Below are 12,985 nucleotides of genomic sequence, written 5' to 3' on the forward strand. Positions count from 1 at the left end.
TGTTCGGCGCCGTGTGGCAATAGATAAGCATCCATAAATTTCTGCCGAAACGATAATCTGTTATCGTTAAACGTAATATAACTTTCCTCCCAGGTAGTTTGCCGATAAACTTGTGAAATTTAAGGAACCCGCGGCACGCCCGCGTAATCTGCGCAATTAAATGAAAATTTTCCCGACAATCACAATTAATTACGATACAGGAAATTATGATGGATTATAAAGATATTTCATGATGATGATTATCTCGTTTTTTACGATTTAGAAAGCTTGGCAAAGCTTTTTCTAGTCGCGCGAATCAAATTAATCTTCATATCCTAATTTTGAGACAGTTACTTATATGTTTCGTCTGAGATATCCGTTTAACGTTATTAATCGCGAATTATATGGAAAAAATGAGGTACAGTCGTATAATGCTGATATAGTATATTACAAAATATTCGATACGTGACTTAATTAGACATTATTTAGTAGTTAAAGATATTTTCTGGCTAATTTTTTTAATAATGTATCCCGACATCTAATAAGCGTTGTGAATCATTCACGATGTCGCTTTTATTACTTTTTAATTCGGATTTCGTTGTGATTGATGCTACTTTATAATTCTACGAAAAAAAATATCATGATCTTCCTTCTACGTAAAAGATCAAAATTCGTACGTTTCTTTTTTTTTTGCAAAGCTTCTATATGTGTAAGTACAAAATTATTCTCTCTTATATATTTATAACTTTGTAGCAAACTTTGATTTACACAAATTAAATTTCTCGTCTCATCATTTTTACCGTCGAAAGAGTGTCTTTAATTAAATTCTGACGCAAGAATTCGATACACCGCATGCCTATACGTTAATTGAATTTCTAATCACTGATTCGTAGACCTAAGAAAGGAAGGCCGATGCCTCGATTAAGCTCCGATTCGAATCGGCGCGAATTTAGCGCGCCGCGTATCGCAAAGTACGGGCGGGATAACGCGGCCGAGAAGCGAACGGAGAAGAGGGATAATAGACATAGATTATAGCAGTCTTAAGGGCTTCTACGGCGCGGAGGAACGAAGAGCGGGCAGTGCGGTCGTTTGCCTTGGATTGCCTTGCCTTCGAACCGGCGGAGAGTACCGGCGGAGAGCACCCGATCCCGATTCCGATCCCGGCTGGTTTCCGCCACGCATTCCATCCAGTCGAATCGGCCGCGCTCGGCTCTCCACGCGGATCTTCGGCCGCTGTCGGCTTCACTCGGTCACCCCGCGCGGCACCGAAGTCGGCTAACATCGGCAACAGTCGTGCAACGGCGCTCGCGCGGAATGGATCGCGGGCCGTGTCTTTTATTACGAACGTGCCGATAGAATGACGGCGTCTCCGTCGACATCGTCGCGAGACGTTGAGAATCGCTCGGTACGCTACGTGAACTGATAACGTATCGGTCGGTGACATTATGTGTTGAATCTGGAAGGAACAGCGTCCTCCGGAGGGAAAGAGAGAGGAAATATCCTAGGGAATATCGGGGAAAGAAACCATCCTTTTTCGCGCGTGGCTACGAGAGAGCGTTCCGGCGTGTGACGTGGTGTTAATGTACAGTGGGTGTGCTGATTCCATCGTTCCTCCCGCGCTTCAATTCACCTCGTCGTTGTCGTCGTCATCGTCGTCGTCTTTCTCGGATCTTATAAAGGACTCCACGAGCACGACCTGGAGCAAAGGCTTTCCCTGGCCGACGGTAGTGGCATAGCAACGACGATCAAGTGGAGCGGAGCTGCAGCCGTCTTCGTGCATCAACAGGTGGGGATCAGGCTACAATATCAGCTTCTATGTTTCTCCACTTCTCTCGTCGACACCTGCGCGTCTCGCGCCAGGTGGCGGCGAAGGCTCAGCCGTCTTTAATCTAAAAGGGTTTCTAGGCGATACCCTAAGGAAGTCCGCTGCTCGCATGCGTGCTCGCACCTCGCACACCTGCCCGTGGCTACGGGCGCTCTCTCTCTCTTTCTCTCTCTCTCTCGTCATGTTTTTCTTGAAAGTGCGATAAGCTGATACCACGTGCTTGACGGAGACACGATTGCATAACGGATATTTGCGCGCGATTTTGCTTGCCCCCGTCTGTTCCGTGTTTCACGCTTCAATTCGTTAAGCTAATTCCCCATTCGCGAGCTTGTTTATGCAACAAGAATTGTGTCTAAATCTCTGATTGTGTTGGCCATCATACACATGTTCAATTCAGTTTCTGCGTAAAAAAATACGTGAGTTGTCCGCGCGCGCATATTTGCTCGCGCAAGTTTAATATCAACTCACCGAACACCGGTGAGTTTAATGCCGACGATTAAAATCCGGCGCGCTTGACGTGTGCTCTGAAACAGTTGGAAACTTCCTGAGCGTGTAACGGTTTCGGTTTTTCGGTTCATATTGCTCCTCTTTTCGCGAGAAGGCAACGGTGCGGCAGCGTGAATTTTAAAGAAATCGTTCGTCTACCTGAGCAAATTCCAGATAGCGATCCCTACCGGATCTCTGCTTTGCGCATTTTTTATTCTCCAAAGCGAGAATACACACACGACGGTCTCGAAAATTATGATCATTGGTACACCGGCTCGATCGCGGATCCCAAACGAGAAAACAACATCGTATAATGCGCACATTCTCGCGTGTGGAATATGAATACGGCGTATCGAATACTATCGAACGCGGACCCGCCATTAATGGCGAACCTCGACATTCCCAAGGAGTCTTCCTCCGGTGCCGACCGGCCGGTGCGCTGAACCGATTTTCCGGTTGGACCCATTGTTCGGCCGCGACGTAACTTTCTTCCAAAGGTGGAGCGATTCGCTCGAGCCGAAGAAGGCAGTCGCGTTCGCAGGTATAATCAGCGAGTCACCACTTCGCCGGGTAGGTTGTTGACTCGCGAGTCTCTTCTCTTGAGTCGCGTCGATTTTTTAATATAACGAACACGCCGGCGTTGTTTGCGCGCGCGCTGCGGCGCGGCGATGGCCTTGACATCAGGTCGATACCAAGGCTGGTGCCTTGACCTTTTCCGCGGCGCGTTCGTAGGTTGCTTCTTCGGCACGGCGAACGGCGTGGATAAGCGTGATATCGACGCGCCAACGCCGCGCAGCCGCGTGAATCGGAGCGCGAGAGAGGATTTATTAAATTCTCTTCGAATAGGCGTGCGCTCTGTAACAGGATTAAATTGCGAGTGTTAATACAACGTGTGAATATAATTGTGTGAAAGTAGTTGCGCGGGTTGATCTTAGCGAATGTACGATCAGATAGGAAAGATATTAGCCATTATGTGCTAATTCTCAAATTAAAATATACCTACGTTTAATTCCTAAAATAAAATTTCGACTATAATAACTTGCACGTTTTCATCGCGTGCGTGTGTGAGACTCAGCGAAAAAAATTAGTTGTAATATTTATTGATAACAAGATTAGATTGGGAAAAATATAAAAATATCAAATATATGAAAAAATATCAAAAATACATAAGTATAATTTTTATATAAAAATTATAATTTTCGATAAAATGTTATATGCACAATCACAATTTTCGTGGACTTATATTAATGATTTCAAGACCACTCTGAAATTTAAGATATACCTATAATAATAATTTCGTTTTGTCCAGGTTCATGAGTCCACTCTATCGCGAATTGGAGCGGAGAAAAATTAATTAAATTAATCTTTAAATCGGCATACTGGTAACGGGGTCATGAATTATGAATGATTTAAATTACGTGATTTACATAATAAATATACAATTAATAAAAGAAGGATATGCATACTGGATGTTAAATATTATTAAATATTATTCAGCACTATAAATTAAATTAAAAAATATAAAACTTATTTATGTTTTGTATGCAGAATCAGAAAATACTGTTTCAGAAAGAGTGATGAAACATTAATAAGTTTTTTTTCTACGTACTCGCATTGGTATAGCGATACGGCGAAATGTGAGTCACCTGAAAAAAATTTTACGCAAGAATGAAAATGTCACTTTCGATATATTATTAGCCAGTTATTCGTGTTTACGCGACGGTTGGTAATTATAGAAGTGATTGCGCAATTGCCAATGAAAGTGTTTGTACGTCTGGTAGCAGACACGTCAGGCAATGTAGTTTGACTTCGATAAGTATATTTATCGGTGCGACACCGATGAAAAATTATTATGAAATCGATACCGGAAAGTAACAAAAGTTAGCTATGATTAAGTGGTTTTCACAGGTATTCGTGTACAGAAGATTTCTCTTTGCATGAATGAAAAGGAACTACCTTTATGAACCGAACAACTAGTTTTTAAGAATCGAGAATTCTACTGTATAGATCGCCTGACGGACATTGATGTAGGTAGCTACCTGTAATAATTACGGTTGGCCCGACACATACCAAACACACCCGTAGAGAGACCTCCAAACGTAACGCTTATTAAAATACCATCGTTAAACGCTTCGATCGCGGTCGTGATCCTTCGTGAAGGGGCTACAGTGAAAGTTGCTGCGTACGAGCTATCGTGCCCTTTGACCATGGACACATTACTATTACGTAATGGCACATTGGAACGATTAACCTTAGAACGATGAAGTAACGTGATTTTATATATAATGTCGGAAAATTACGCTGCAAAACAATTAACAGTAATATTGATTAAGTTTATATCAATTTTATATTAAAAATAAGGAGCAGTAATTGATAAATGTTTTATTAGGTTACATTTGAATTAAACTAAACTTTAATTACTTTATTTCCTAATTGGCGAATAATTTTTAAGGAGTACCGCTAAAAATACCAGTCTGTTTGTTAGTGTTCCACCGTAAGCTGATTATAATAGATTATTATAATAGATTTGACTCTCTCAAAGTAGAAAAGCCTGGAGATTTAAGAAACTGGAGATCTATAGATATAAGATCTACAGATACAAGATATTTCCGGACTTGAGTACCTGCTGAGCCAGCTTAGCTAAACTAGTTTGTTTTCTTTAAAGGAAAAAGGTTTTCCGTTTAAACATTTTTTTTGCGAAAAGTCTGTTTCAGCATGATTTATCGGTGACCCTTCGATGACTGACTTTCTTTTCTATGGGACTTTTAAAGACATCGTTTTTTGTAGTCGCCGATTTTCTCACAGCAAGATAATCCTACTCAAAAATTTTGACGTCCGTGTGATATAGAAAAGGATAAAAAGGAGACAGGAAACGTAAGCGAAACACCTTGAAATTGCCTTGAAATCTCCCGCGTATTACTCAAGAACGTTCCACGGGAGGCTCCTCAAATTATGTGAACCTGCCGTATTCATTCGTGTTTAACGACTGTAGGCTTTCAGCTCTCGTAGTTGCGTCTCTTCGATTATTGGATATAAGATTCTCTTGGACTGATACACGTTCCAATTTCCTCGCGAAGATCAGTAGTCGCTTTTCAGGTCGTCCATGCGGAAAAACGTGATCTATCCCAATGATTATATAGGCTCTATCCCAGCTCATTACTTTGAAAAATGACCACCGATTGCGAATAGATCAGTTCATGTTAATGGTTCTTGGTTATACACGCAAATTTACTCAGCCTGACAATGAAAAAAATATTTGTGCTAATCATTTTTAAAATGTTTTTAAGGGATTAGTGGCAGTCAGCAGGCCAAAAAGAAACACTTTTTCCGATTTTTTCAGAAATTAATATATTGATACTTTCAATTTAAAACATTTTAACGCATTATAAAGTATGATTTAAGGAATGTTTAGAAAAATTTTCATGTAAAAAATATTCCTCTTTTTGGGCATAACAGCCGATGGCATTTTAAAGAAGGTGGCTTGCGGTTAGCAAGATTTCTCGGGACTGGATCATCTGTAAGCAAAAATACGGATGGATTTAGAAAATATATTAGTTTCGCGGGTCCCTGATCGAAGGATTTTCGAAAAAATTAATTAGAAAGAAAATAGCGGACATTGGAAGTGAAAAGTCAATTTTTACATAAAGAAAACGTTTATTTTGAGAATAAAAAAAGTATATAAGAAAATAAAAAATCCTTCCTCGAGAAATCTTGTTCACCGCAAGCCACCTTCTTTAAAACGCCATCGGCTGTTATGCCTAAAAATATTTTTACATGAAATTTTTTCTAAACAGTCCTTAAAACTTACTTTATAATGCATTACAATTTTTTAAATTAAAAGTATCAATAAATCTCAGAAAAAATCGCAAAAAAATGCTTCTTTTTAGCCTGCTACCCTTAAATTAAAGAGTCATATATGGAAATTTTGTCTGGTATGTCGCGGATCTCCCGACCACCCCAGACGACATGATGCATCAGGTATACGACATCGTTCATTCTATATTATTCCGAAGGATAAGGGCAAAAAGCAGGACATTAAATCAATTCAGTTGGCATTATGCATTCGAGAAAAGCGAATGACTGTCTAGGCCGTTTATCTCGGTGCATCTTGAATATCTTCCTCATCGCGTCTCTATCCTGCCGTCCTACCGTTTCGTACGTACTGTGGCAATATGCCGATGGACACTGTAACCGGATGTCCTTCGTATCAAGAAAGAGAAAGAATAGAAGAGACGGAATAATAAGTGGCGGTGGAATGAGAGCGAGAGCCGAGGGTAATCTATTTTGCATTAATATTCCTGTTGGCAGGCAATAGCTATTGAAATTGCGAGCTTCCAGAGCGGGCATAATCGACGATTGGCCCATAATCTTGGGAATCAACACGAAGGGAGGTTAAACGGGGAATGAGCATGGGGTTCAAGAAGCGGAAGAGCGCGAGGGAAGGACGATGGAAGAGCATATTGCCGCGGGATATCGGCCGCGCGCGCCTCGAAACATTGTAAATCGTGAAAAGCGGACGCATGTAAATCCCCGGAGAGACGCGCATACCTCGCGGCGGTAATAAGCGTTCGGGGTAAATGTTGGAAAGGCGTTATTACTGGAACGCAATTGCTATTTCAGGAGTAAAGCCATTCTTTCGTATAATGATCAGACAGGTCGGGATCTGCGGCGTATTTATTACATGCACGGAAGTACGTCTTCCAGTTTTTCCTCCTTTCTCGCTTTATATGTAAACTGTATCGTATATCCGGAGCACACATTCTCGTAGCTCTATATATAGATAGATGAGTAGCGTCCGTCTCCTGATGCCTCACTAATTCAACTATTTATCCGTTTCGGGAACGTGAACACACGCGATCTCTACCGTTCTAATCCATATTTTATTGCACAGCGCGACGATTAAGATGAGAGAGAGAGAGTTGTGGAGCGAGACTTTCGTTCGTAGGACCTGTCCTGCGTAATTTTGTTCCGAGTAATTTTCTGTGAAAAGACCATTGGAAACGAGTATTTTTCACCGTCCGACACATTAAAGTTAACATCTCTTCAGGTTAATCTCAGTGTTCTGGTAACTTTCTTCTTACTGCAAAATTCTCGGGTTTCTCAAAATTACATGTAATTGTTCGGAAAACGCGCGATACGCGACTAACAAAATAATACATAAAATTGATGTCTTACAAGATAAGAAGCTGCAGATCTTGCTTCTACATGGCAGATTACTACTTTGCTCTTATTACTAGTCAGTCGAAATGGATGTTGCATAATATAACAGGACCATATTCGTCGTGTGAAAGTGAACGATTGTCATGTCGATGGTCCGCTGCGCAGGACCAGTTTAAACTACATGGTTTGCAATGCAGTAATAATAAGGAACGCTCGATCACGACCCGAGATTTCATGAACTCGCGCGTGTGGCCTTTTGCATCGTGAACGACCACGATGCGTGCCACGGCACTCAAGTCATTTGTGACAATGAGCGATTCTGCAAATGTCGATGACACGCCACGGAGAACAGAGCGGTCATTACGGTCGGTACACTCGCGAACCGTGAACGATCGCAGGAAAATTATCGTTCCGGGCGCGAGAGCGGCCGGAGCTCTTGTCGTGCAGCGTTTCCGATTGCAACACAAGTTCCAGTTTTCAAACGAGAGTTCGTGCGATAGAAGATGACATTTGGCATTCTGCCTATTTAAGCGGACGGGCAACGATTAACTAAAATGTTGCAAGAAGACACGGAATTTATCACTTGTATTCGAATATTCTTGAACGGTAGTAAGAGCATATTTTTTTATATTTTTATCTTGAATTATGTATTCGAATAAGAATTTTTATTTAAAGGAAAATTACGAAAATGTATGGCTTATTATTTGTTTTTACAAACTTTGTTGAAGCTGATCGAGAAAGTTGCAGAGATGTTGACTTAATTATGAGGTCAACTATGTCATTCTACTTCCTTATATTTTTAGTAAGTTAATCGCAACTGATAAAAGTACAACATTTCTTAATATGAAATCGCGTGTACATATAAATCAAAATTCTGTATTCAATAAAAGCAAACATGTTCGGAGCATCTAACGTTCCGGTTGAGATTTTAAATATCATGTTACTCATAAATCGCTCAGAAATTGTTGACCTAAAAAACCAGTCAACCTTTATTATAGTATAGTTTGTATTACGTTGTAATAGGACAAAACGGATATCGAGTTTTTTTTTAACAGTCAACACTATTTTTATGCGTCGAGCATCGTTCATATGCACAAATTTATCGACATAGTTATCACACGATAGATTAATGATAATGCTTGATAACGAGCACGTTCACTATATTTAGCGTTGAGTCCGGTTCCTTTCTTTCGTTCCTCGGTCCAGCAAATCCAAGTGGTGTCATTGCAGAAAATCAAGCTATCGGTTACAGTGATCTCGTAAAAAGCCAATAGTCCTTGACTGAAACGAGGCCGTGTATTACCAGTTGGAGAGTCTTGCCAATCATTACATTATTTGACCTGCATTGTATCCGTTTCGTCGATCAGCTCTATTCAAAACGAATCTACATAAAAGACATACTCATAACGATGTTATCTCAAGACGCGAAAATTTAACAATCCCGCGTCAGCGCATGCGATTAACGCTCTCGCGTAATTTATTTACGATCGTCTCTTATCGCGCGACATCGCCGCTCGTCTTTGTTTCCGCAAATTATTTAGATTTTTTTCATATTTCTTCGGGAATTAAGAGACTGGATTAATGATGTAGCCCCCGAAGAGCGGCTGTAAACGTACACAGCCTTCTATTAATTAATCCCGCCGTATTGCCCATTGCGTAATGAAGTTCCGCGCTCTCTTCTCGAGATAACGGTTCCTCGGGATGATAAAGCGCTATTTATTCACAGCAGAGTCACGTCGCTTTGACAGTTAAGACAAGCACGCTTTTAATCAACACAATAACCCTGGGCGCACTAATTAATTGAGAACCCATAGTCATACATCTTCGACAAACACAACAAAGCAATGCGGCCAAGGCGTTTTTCGTCTTCCTTGAGTTTCTCTACGATGTGTCTTGAAACTATCTCTCGCAGCCTTAGACTATATTCAGCACGTATATAATCCTTTTGCCTTATTTCTCTCTCATTACGAGAGATCCTGATTATTTCATCATTGATCGATGATGCGTGGAGACCGCTACACACCGATTCCCATATTCGATTCAAGTATCGTCTCTCATTATTACCCTAATTAGTAATTGACGGAGCATGCGACTCGCAGATGCGCTCGATTATACTGTTGTTAGACTCTTTGAGAGCTAGCGTTCGTTCGAAGCTTCGAAAAACGATAATAATCGAACAGCTGTTTTCGCATCGATTCATTCGGATATATCCTGCGATTCGTTCCGCATTTTGCTCTCCGTTTCAATCCGTTTGCGACGTTCCTGACGCCGCTAGTCGAATGTTAATTACGGGGATCGACAAGAAACGCATTCGTTTCGCAGAACGCAAAGTTTTTGTTTGCATACTTGCGATTGTTGATGCATTATCGTAAGATACGGCATTTATCTACGCTAGTCGCGTTTACTGATCTTATCAGCGTGAACGATAGCACCAATAAAACCAGCGGCAATCGACCCGTATATACCCGTATATACGGCAAAGTTTTCCAAGTGTTTTCCGAGGAATTGCGCAAAAGCTGCGCAAAACTGCGCCACGAACGGTTTCTTGAACGTCAGGTTAAACGTCGCGCGACCGGAGCTTGATACGCCCAGTACAATGAGCTGGGAAAACTGCTTGGAGAGCGACGCACTATATTCAGCTGCTTTATTACCGGGACTCATTATGCCACGATGTACCGTAAAGGCATTAAGCTACGTCGTTACAATACGGCCGTCATAATAATCCATTAGAATTCGTTATATAAACGGCTCTAATTTTTCTTTTTTTTGTGAGGGAGGGGGGGAGGAGGAGGGAAGATCCCGGTTGTTTGCGCTGGATCTCGTCTGCATTGTAATTCTAATGAAAGAAAGCACTCTCCCGGAGGGTCGCGTTCTCCAATTCACGCCCGCCAGAAGAGTGACGAAACACCCATGAGAAATATTTCTACGTGCTGCATCCTAACGCCCGCGTGTGGAGCAGGTATTGTTGCATCGCCGCGGAGGATATTCGACGATTGTTGATTTAGGATCGAGAGTAGCGTAAATAAATGCCGGCCGCATGCAAGAACGGAGAGCGGCCTGAAACGATACATCGTTGATCGTTCGTGATTTCGATCTCAATGTCAAAACATTGTTGGCCGATTATTACTGCACGAATGTACGCGCTCCCGCACAATAAGATTTACGATTACGATTATTCGCGACGTTTATGACGTTCGAAAATCGCTACGGTTCGTGTTAACTACCTTCGCATTTCGAGGACAATTCCGCGGGTAAGATCGTAAAAAAGGCGAATGTTAAAACCGGTTGAAGTTGAACGTCGCTCGTAAAAGAGAAATGACTTTGTGTCGCTTGAATCGATATCAATGTAAATTCAAGTAGTTTATATAAAAGCACAAAAGTCTCTCCTTCTGTTCTCTGCAACTTTCCCCTTACTCCGGCCGCTATTAATTCCGCGCATCAAACACTTCATCACATCCATATAGTAACTATCTGAAAAGAAATTATAATTTATTATAATGTATAGATGCATTTTGAAAAAATGCGCCATTCTCTAAGTTGTTTTGTAGAAATTCATAATGCCGATGAAAGTTCATAGAATCCAGCTTTCATCTTAATGAATCCGCTAATAGTTCATTATAGTATAAAAAAAAGCATCAACACTCTGTTAATGCCACGTGTCAGCATATTATTCCGCTAATATCGGCGATGTTACAACGGTACCTCCTCGCAGGATAATGTACGCGGTAGCATCCGTCAAGTGTGCTCGTCCTCACCTGACGTAACCGGGTCGAGGCGTCCCGTAAAAAAAAAACTCTTTTAAGTGTAGAGACTTAAGCCGTGCGCTTCCACGTATAATCGAGAGCTGATTTCACGGTGTTGCACCTAACACGATTCCGTCGACGTTCCTACTCACGCTCTCGTTTTTTCATATCTGAATGCGAAACCGCGGCGAAGCCCGGTCGAGTTATGCGCCACGGATATACGCCTCTCGCCGATATCCGACGTGGAACGCTTTATCCGACGTCGCGCCGCTCGATCGTCGCGCTTTCGAGTCCGCTGAGACTCGGCGATATAACTGCATTCCATCGCATATATACGGCGGACGTGAGAGACGCGGACAGATGGACGAACGGAGACGCGGACACGCGGTTTTATTTTACGCCGTCGTAAACGGGAAAATCATATCGACGCCAGGGAATACGACGAGCAAGAATGTCGGAGATCGTCTCAAGTATACGACACTTCGTTTTTTTCATATCGCACCTCCGCGTGCACTTTGCATTTCTTCGATAACTTTTTGCAAACTTGCACTCACTGGTAACCGGTATTTCTGGCACGATGAAACACCCCGGCGGTCTCGATTTCTAAGGAAACGAAAGCATTTCACGACTTTTCCGTTTAATTTTGTGGAAGATTTTAATGGACGATTATAAAAGCGACCGAAACGATTCCAAAAATTTGGAAGGGCACATATCGATATTGTAATAAAAATTAATTATATTAATCTTTAAAAATGTCATTTATACTCCACTGAGAAAAATATTGTTACTGATTTTTTTATTTATAATAAAGCAACAGCTTTTTGAATTTCTAAAAGTATACAGTATAGCAAAAATATTGTCAAAATATGAAATATGTCACGTATTTATTACAACGTGATGTAATCGGAGCAGAGCTTCTCTACCAAACAAATAGTATAGAACTAAGACTCGTTTTATGTTGCGCCGAGGATTGCTGTGGTAGAGTTCAGCTATCTCGCATAAACTTGTTTTAATGTTGCGTGTTATCGTGACGGTGCAATGTACGAGCTTGTTCAACTGCGCTGTAATTTAATTAGCATCCCTTAGCGAGTTTGTCATTGTCCGCTAAGCACGTATGAATCATCTCGCCGCCTATCAACATGCGAACTTCTGCATTTTCATGTAAAGACATTATATTTTATTCAAGTCAAAGGACCCCAACATACAATAATTTTGTTTCGTATCACGTGTCAGTTCTTCTATGCGGTTCTAAAGTTAACAAAATATGTGTTATTAATTTATAAACGCAAATCCGTCTCGCGTAGTGTAATTTGAAAGTTTTTGCTTTTTTTCGGTAATATGTGATAAAATGTGATTTATTTCACTTAACATTGCTTATCGTCGCAACACCATCGATTTGCTCCGCGATACGTTTCGCAGTCTCGCTGAAGTTTCCAACGTAATTGATGTAATACGATCGTAAGTAGATAGTTAAAGCCGTCAGGACTGTCTCTCGTGTGGAAGGGTACGGTTCGATTGGTGAACGGCAAAATCGAGCCGACATGTTGTTAGCGCACTTAAAACCATTTAGCACTGTCATAGTTCCACAGACACAATTCGCGTGCATTATATATCTTGTACGCCTCCACGACGCTCGTAAACTTTCTTCCCGACATACGACTTATACCTACGTCACCGACACCACCGGTGCGAGTACGCGCGTGCACGCACTCGGCGTATCGGTGCTGACATTTGGAATGCTAATGCCGATTAGCGGAATATCGATATTGTCGCGGTGCGTGGCGCGCGAGAT

General features: G+C 41.5%; 1 protein-coding gene across 2 annotated transcripts in view; it reads left to right on the forward strand.

Annotated features, from left to right (window-relative positions):
• LOC105455917 (protein Shroom) overlaps positions 1–12,985 on the forward strand; it is a 159,290-nt gene that overhangs the window by 40,869 nt on the left and 105,436 nt on the right. Inside the window, exon 1 of one of the 2 annotated variants that reach the window (XM_011699628.1) lies at positions 1,275–1,765. The exons of the other annotated variant lie outside the window; for it this stretch is intronic. The gene's annotated coding sequence lies outside the window, so the exon portion shown is untranslated. Of the gene's footprint in view, positions 1–1,274; positions 1,766–12,985 lie in introns of those variants that run through there. 2 annotated transcript variants of the gene reach the window in all.

Source organism: Wasmannia auropunctata, unplaced genomic scaffold (genome assembly GCF_000956235.1).
Source record: "Wasmannia auropunctata unplaced genomic scaffold, wasmannia.A_1.0 LD335828.1, whole genome shotgun sequence".
Lineage (NCBI taxonomy): Eukaryota > Metazoa > Arthropoda > Insecta > Hymenoptera > Formicidae > Wasmannia > Wasmannia auropunctata.